Here is an 8,843-nt window from a genome sequence, read left to right on the forward strand (position 1 = left end):
AATAACCATTGTCCTGCAAGCTCAATACAATGAGCAATCAATGCGCATCAAACTACACTCAACATACATGCATAAGCTCTGCAAAACTATGGCAAACAATGCTCGAGATCACAAGACTCTCCCACCCGAGAGCAAACCACTGTCTCAAGCAAAGAAAGATACACAACTCCTCACTCTTGCGAGAGTGGATACAAAAAACACAAAACTGTGTCCAAACTGACAAAACCTGTCAAAGTGAGAGTAAACACTCGATCACAAACTATGGCGAGAATCTGGGAAAAATCCGACAGAATTTCCCCTGAAAACTGAGCAAAAAACTCAAGTACAATCTCTACCATAAACCATAACACTACTCAATGCCAATGAGTAGAAATGCCAAAATGGCTCCACATTTTCACATACAATGGCAATCCGCACTCAACGTACACCAATGGAGTGGCCGCGCATAAGCAAGCGCCAAAAGATTTGCAATCCGGAAACTTATTCAATGCGAAAACAATGCTCTCAAGAGAGCTCACCGGCACTTGAAAGTGCTCGTCAAAATGCATGTATAATGGGCATCAACCATGCGCCATAACCATATGCAAACCATCCGCAAAGACCATGAATCCAAGCACAAAATCATTGCCAAAGTATCCTGTGAAAACCAGTGAAAGAAGCTCCACCTGTGTGCTCCAAAAAACTGCGTCTCTCAAGAGACCGCCTCGATGGTGTGTAAACGCCTCCGTACTTCGTTGCCTAAGTCTACCAAAAAACCCTCAAACCACAAGCTTAACACAAGCTGCAATTGCATCTTCAGCTCAGAATTTATGCACTCAACTTCAAGCATCTCCCGTGCTTCCAAAAGTGCATCAAACTCGCACACAATGCGACAACAGAAAATCTGAAATTTCTGTATATAGTCAGTCTGAGCTGAATATCAGCAAAACGGTGAGGAATTTGCAAAAAGTTTCTTCTGCAAAGTTGTAGACCACGTCGAAACGGATGGGCTACACGGACAGAATTCTCAAATCTGCATTCTACAAGGAGAAAAACGAATCTGAAAACTGTGCTGCTGCGCACACAGTTTTAGGGCAGCACCTTACACACAATCTTCCACACTCCTTTCTGAGCTTCCACAAGAGCATACATCACTCTCAACTGAGCTCACAAGCTCCCATTGCATTCTCACAGCAAGTCTTCTGCTTTCTTAATCTCTCTACCGTCGAGAGCGAGCGAGCTATCACCTCGAAGTTCTCAAAGCCGTCGTGCTCTCCGCTGTCACCATAGCTCTGATACCAATTGAAGGGAATCGAGGAGCACCACAGACGGAGAGTGAGAGAGAGAGAAGGAGACACACACACGATGTGGGTGGGGAGACTCAAAAAGAGTGAGCAGCCCCCTATACACTTATGCTATGTATAAGGTATACAATTCAGTGGGCGCTCAGACTCTAAACGGTCGGGCAAAGCACAGACACCTATACCCCAACAAACTACCTCTCAAGCGAGGTCAAGGAGTCGACCGGGGGGGGGGGGTTTCTGGGGCCTTTGGCGAGAACGGCCCCTTGCACGCAATCAAGTTGTGTAAGGTCATTTTTTTAATTTAAAAAGTCAATTTTTTTGCTTGGTCGAGTGGAGATAAGTGAGGCCTGCTCTGTTTCCTAGCATTGTGAGGCCGTGCTCGACCTGCTACCGTGTGTGTGTGTGTGTGTGTGTGTGGACACACCACCACGCTTGCTTACAGCGTTGTAGAGCCCCAAAAAATTGCCTTTCCGAAAGGCCGAATTTGACTGCCCTTCTCCGAGTGCTGCCACTCGAGTCTGCACATTCTCCCCCAATTCACTGCAGGCTTGATTCGGTTCATCCTTTGACTAATGGCTGCTGCGTATGCCTTCAAGCCTTTGTGGAATGCACTGTCTATGCTTGCCCCCCATTCCTTGCTTTCGAATTCACTGCAGATTCTCTAGCACACCCCTTGGCTTGAATTTGGCTGATGTGGCTGTCCGAGTGTGTGTGTGGCATACACCACCACACATCCAGGCTTGCAATGCTTCTACTGGTTGGTGTCGACCTGCCTTGCTCACAAACCTTCTCATGATCTGCTTCTGTTTCCGTAGATCCAAGCTTTCCAAGCTCAAGAGACCACAAGCTTGCTCGACTTCCTGTTCACAAGCTTGCCTGCAATTCTCAGTTGCCGAGACCTCTATGTGTGTGTGTGTGCGCGCGCGCGTGTGTACTACAACACACACACAGTTCCTTGCTTGCCTTGGTGAGCTTCCCAAAGCTTACCCTTTGCTCGACTCATTTCGACTACTGCCCTTGATTGCTCTCAATTCCTTGAAGCGCTCGATGCTCAAGCCTTCAAGGCTCTCTTCCAAGCCAAGCTTTGCACACGCTTCGAATGTCTTGCCTGCAGAGCTTCCTCTTTTCTGCCACGATGCTCTTCCAAGCTTCTCAAAATTTCCACCATCAGAGGTGCTACGTGCGTCAGGTAGCCGAGAACCGCGGAGATGCGAGATCTCCTTTGATGTGGCTCCGCCTCGCTAGATCTACCATTGCCAAGCTCAAGTACAAGCTTCAAGCTCCACCATAGCTGACGAGCTCTGTTGCTTTCCAGTCTGTTGCTAGGAAACGATTGTGCGCGCGTCGATTGTTGCCGTAGCTTTGTTACAATTTGTGAGTGCACCAATGCGTGCGTGCGTGCTTTCACAGTGCAGTGCGTACGAGGAAGGGAAAAAGCACAAGATGGTGTGGATGGAGCAACCTCCCGAACTAGTAAGTGAGATGCTCCTTATTCATATAAGTATAATGAATAAGGGCATGTACACATGGTGTGCAAGCGATCGGACACCGAACATCCAACCCGGGCAAAGGCGTAGCGTCTTTACCCCAACACTTGAGTTTGAATTAATATTAGTGGTTTTTAACAAGCTATTTGTGGGTCCCCAATCCACAAACTCAAAAGTTGTGATGGGATCCTTGAAAAGTATCTAGACTTAATAAAAAATAAGAGTTATTGAAAGGAAATCCAAGGAATAGGGTCTTGCTATTAACGATAGCTTGATTCTAAAACCCTAGGAAAAAAGACATAATCCTATCTCGCTAGTGGAAATGGGACAAAAACCTAAAAGATCTAAAACTTGTTCGACCCTATGAGTTCCACACAAGGGCTAATGAATCTTCTTCCAATGCTTGTTTCTCTCTAAGTATGTGAGAGTAGAGTCGTTGTCAGACTCCCCTTTCAATGGGGAAGCCTAATAGATGGTTATGTGATGAGAATGGATAGTTACGTGATTGATGGAGTCCACCCATCCATGATCAACAACTTGAGATCTCCACTTCCACCCCCCACTTATATATTATCTTTAATTTGCTAATTACTACCACACTCTTTTGACACAAAAAATAATAATTTGTTTCTTATTTCCATAAAAGTGGTTCTTCAAAGCCGCCTCTGAAAACAACATTGTAATCATTCTTTCTTAGACAAACATCTTTAGACTTAAGGGATGGTGATATTAATAAAAGTAAACGTGACTAGCACTTACCCTGTCTCAAAATCACATATACATAGGTGTAAAATGACACCCATTCCTTCATTCAAAAATCGGGGTGTAGAATAGATATTACCCAAAAAGTTTGGTGCGCTCATAGACCCTAATTAGTTGCACATACAACGAGACAACATCCCTAGTGTCAAACCAAGCTTGGGTTAGAGGCGAGGAGGACCGATTTGAATGGCTCAAGGGTGCCTATATAAAAGGTAGCGAATGGGCGAAGAGTGTAGGTTCAGACTCCCCCTAGTCTTATATTGGTATCAGAGCTATATTTGGCAAGCCATGAAATGGAGCTTATTTTGGAGAAAAAATCTACATGAACTCTCTCTCTCTCTCTCTCTCTACGCATTGATGTAAAGATAGAAATTTTCAGAGTTATGGAAAGCGATTCTGACAGCATTTCCGAAGTGAATAAGTTCAAGAAAATTGACTCTCATCTCTTATTTTACATACAATGTCTTTCGGCACTCACAAGGGTTCTTCTTCTTCAACAAGGTCCACAACCATTGTGGAACATGATCCAAGATCTCCTAAGTGTGGAGATAGCAACACAACCACCCAAACAACGACATCAGAACCATGATCATGGCATACTTGGTATCATTGCAAGAGACCGTAAACAAACAAGGCGAAGACTTACGAGCACTTGCAATGGAGAATGGCACATTAAGGGTACTTGTGGTTGAGAATGAGAATCTCAAGAGGACACTTGAGATGCAAACAACATGTTTGATGCAACTTGAAGAAGAAATCAAGGAATATAAACGCTCTCTTGTGGACTTGAATGCTTTGAAGGAGCGGATGAGCAAAGTAGAGCAGGACCATGCATTCAAAGAAGAGAAATTTGACACCATGAGCCGGGATGTATGCGACATGAAAAATGTATGCACAAACAAGTCTTGGGCTGATGTATGTGGTAGCAATGTGGTTGCTCATTCCTCACTCATGCAAGATATGGCTCAAAGAAAGAATGTTGAGAATGTGAATGTGGAGGAGTTGAAGGAACGGGAGCGACGTTCCAAGAACATTGTTATTCGTGGAATTTCCGAAGAGAAGCTAGAGACGCCTCCTTCTCTTGCCATTGTTATTGAAGATTTCTTCAAAACCCACTCTGGCATGTCCAGAGTTATGGTCTATGGAGCGCATAGAGTGGAGCGCATAGCTCGGGAGAACGGCCAATTGTATGCAGCATGTCGGATGAGACCAAGCGAAAGATTATCCTTGATAACAGTTGGATCTATATGAGGGATACAAAATGTTTTATATGTGAAGATCGCACTAGTAAGCAACAAAATATGCGTCGCGAGGCATATGAGGAAAAGAATAAGAAAAACAAGGAGATCTCTCATGAAGAAAATGTGCCCAAGGAGGAGGCAAGTCCCTCGAGCAAATAGGGATGCGTGAGTTACAATTGAAAATATGATTTTTGAATTGTAATGGATACCCATGGAATGCGGGGGTTGGCATTGATGGACTAACAAGCAAAGCCGATGGTGTACTTCTTACTGAAACTTGGGAGCATGACACTCAAAGGATTAATGGCTTGGAGAATTACAATGTACAATCATTGATGTGGTCAAAGAATGCATGACAAACGATTAATGGCTTGGAAAATTACAATGTACATTCATTGATGGGGTAGCATGTATGGTTAAGAAAGGATTGGAAGATTTTGTATCAGTTGTGAAAGATAACAAGTACAAACATTATGTATGGCTGAAAATTATGACACCAAAAAGAGCACCCATTTCTGAGCCGGTTGCTACATTCCTCATCATGATTCTCCCTTTTATGCTTGCATGGATAGAGATCATCCATTTTTTGATTTAGAAAAGGACATTGCTTATTTTAAAGGTGAAGGTGATGTTATTGTATTTGGGGATATAAATGCTCGCACAAAAACATTGCAACATGATACTCAACAATTTGATATGTCATACATTTCAAGGGAGTTGGAGGAAGTTCACTTGTATGATCGTTCTTCAATGGATGAGAAAGAGCCGGATCACTATGGAAAGTTACTTTTACACATGAATAATAGCATAGGCATGCTCATTGCCAATGGTGTATCTTTGTGAAGTGGAACCAATGGATTTACATGTAGGAGAGATAATGGGAATAATGTGATTGACTATATGTTACTCTCCGAAGCCATCAGTATTGCATAAAGAGTTTTATGTTCTCCAGAATCCGACCATTACCTTATGTATTGACCTTTCATGTGGAGAAGCAACTAAGCATGATAATCTTAGCCAAAGCAAGAGAAATTATCACTATGTATGGATTTCAAACGGGCACCAATGTACATTGAAATGGTTGAGCAAAATTTATGGACGAAGAAGCTTCAATATGATGCACCATTGGAAACTAAATGGGAAGCTTTCAAGAAATTTATTTGTTCTTGTGTCGAAGAATGCTTTGCTATAAAGCATCTCCATGGTATCAACAAAGATAGATCACGCAAAAGGTGATTTGATAAAGAATGTCAAGATGCTCGAAAGTCCTTGATAAAGCTTGATGCAACGATAACTATCAAATTCATTTGCATACATACAAGGAATTGATTCAGAAGAAGAGAAGAAGATGGGAAGTAAAGCAACAACTTTTTCAAGTCCAAGAAAAGGCACATGCATGTGGAAGATTCTGGAGAAACTTAAGGGACAAGCGGGTTGAGAATTTTGGTAACTTGAGTCTTGTGGATATGTACACACATTGTAGGCAATTATATGAGCAATCAAATGCTGAAAAAAATGTTATTTTATGGTTCACTCCTATGTATGCCTTCTTTTTCACTATTGAGGATGTATGCGGTCAGCTTGAAACGTTGGCCACTCGCAAAGCAGGAGATCTTCAAGGTATCAAGCCGGAGATGATCAAATGGATGGGAGATTTTACCCATGAGTGGATGTGTGATATGTTCAACCTTGCACTTCAACATGGTATGCCTTATGATTGGAGTACTAATTCGGTTAATCCTTTGCATAAAGGAGGGGATGTAAAGAATGTAAACAACTAATGATTGGGTCTCTTATGGGAAAGTTGTTTGGGTGCATAATGGAGATGAAATTGAGTGATTAGGCTAAAGATAAAGACAAGCGTGCAAAGGGACAAGCGAGTTTTTGTCGATGCCATAGCACCATTGATCATCTTGTCACTCTTCGTGTTCTCATGGAGAAAAGTCGGTTGAAAGGCAAGCGATTGTATTGTTGTTTTGTGGACTTTAAGAAAGCCTTTGATATGATTCCACGTAACAATTTGTGGAGAAGGATGGAAGAACTCCAAGTGCCAAGTGAGTTTATGCTTGCGGTTTCTCGAATCTATGAGAAGGTGATTGGTCAATTGCGGATGGAAAGAGAAATTTCAGAAATTTTTGTAAGCACTATTGGGGTTAAACAAGGATGTCCGTTGTCACCAACTCTCTTTGGTCTATGCATCGATCAATTGGAACAAATGGTACTTGACTTTATGCAAGAAGAAGGCATTGAATAGGTCACTATTTGCAATGTGGTAATCATGCTTTTGTTGTATGCGGATGATGTAGTGCTTCTAGCACGCACTTTAGAAGATGCACAAAAGCTTATGGTTGTCCTTGAGAACTTTTGTTTGCATAGTGGGCTGATTGTGAACCAATCCAAGACAAAGGTTATTCTTGTGAAAACCAACCATAAGGAGAAGCCATGCATTGTGTACAACAATGAGACACTTAGAGTTGTTGAGAGCTTTAAGTACCTTGGCCTTGAGGTTCCGTCCAATCACAAGTGGCATGAATGTGCTATGCGTCGTTTGGAAGCGGGAAAGAGAGCATATTATACATTTGAGAACATGTGTAATGCGGGAAACATCAAGTGTTGGGTTCTCAAGAAGTATCTTTTTGATGCATTGGTGACACCGGTTCTTCTTTATGGAGTTGAAGTGTGGGGCAGGAGCATCTCAAAGTTTACTTGGAAAGAATTTGAGAATGTCCAAAAGCGTTTTCTCACAAACTTTCTCCAAGTGAAGACACAAACACCGTATATGCTCCTACTTCTTGAGTTGGGATGTCTTCCAATTGAGGTTATGGACATGGAAAGGGTTGTGGAGTACATGATAAAGATGCGTCAAAACCCCTCACATCGACTTCCTACAATTGCATGGGAAGCAAGCAAAAAAGTTCAAAAGACGTATAAAAGCAAGATCTTGAGCACGGGATGGATGCAAGACATAAAGAAGTGGTTTGGGAGATGGGATGCATTACACTTGGTACATGATGCTTCAATTGACTCCCAAGTGAATGCAGCTTTTCTACAACGCCAATGTATTACAGCTTGGGAGAAATTCGGTGGGTCATGCTTCAACATTACACCACCGATATTGCCCCCAACTACAAAACCATGTTCTTCGCTAAAAGAGGAAACCGTACTCACAATTACATGCTTGAGCCTATCCCCTTGTCGACGATACACACTATCGCCGACATTCGGCTTACCTCCCATTTCCTTCGATGAGAGATAAGTCGTTGGGGCAATGGAGAAGAGTCAAATCAACTGTGCACATTATGCTCATTGCAAGTTTGAGAGTCTGAGTACCACACACTACTAGAGTGCTCAACTTTTGCACATCCGAACTTGCTTCTTTCACATTTTCAGCCATAACTTAGACCTGCACACTTTCCTCTCCGAGCCAAAGTGTGGGCTCTCCATTGCGACTCTCATCACCACAATTTTGGAGCATCGAGAGTCACTCATCAACCATACACATACTACATCACATGTAACTTTGGTCCCATAGGTTATGCATATTTGAGCTCCGAGGACGATAATGATCGGTTGTGTTCAATACTATGCGGTCATCCTTGTGTGTATTTTCAGACTTTTGTGCACTGTGAGTCTTTTCAGCTACCCGTGAAATGATAGTCTCTTGCTGAATTGGGTTTTCCGTTCCACAATTCATTGTTTCTCTTGGTGGTTCTGATAAGGCTTGTGCAGTCTCGATCATTCTCTGGCACGTTTCAAGTCTCTGCTTTTCCAATTCTGCGTTTGGGTATGTCATCCACCTCTGTTCTTGTGTTTGGTTGTTCTTTAACTTAGCTTCGTAAGCTCTCATCAGTGCGTCCAATGGTTCGTGTACTTTGTCGACTAACACTGATCCCCCTGAGCTTAAGCTCGTTGTTTCTTTGATACTCTTTTGTTTCGTTCTTTCCGAGCTCATCTCTCGTTTCCCGTTTTGACTCTCAAGTTTTTCTAATCTATCTTTAGTTCGCTTTAGTTCCTCAGCTAAAATAGCGTCTTCACTCATAGAAGGGGCACGCTCAGTTTGGTTCATTCTC

The sequence above is a fragment of the Adiantum capillus-veneris genome, chromosome 17 (assembly GCF_014529385.1).
Source record: "Adiantum capillus-veneris isolate H3 chromosome 17, ASM1452938v2, whole genome shotgun sequence".
NCBI classification, from domain to species: domain Eukaryota; kingdom Viridiplantae; phylum Streptophyta; class Polypodiopsida; order Polypodiales; family Pteridaceae; genus Adiantum; species Adiantum capillus-veneris.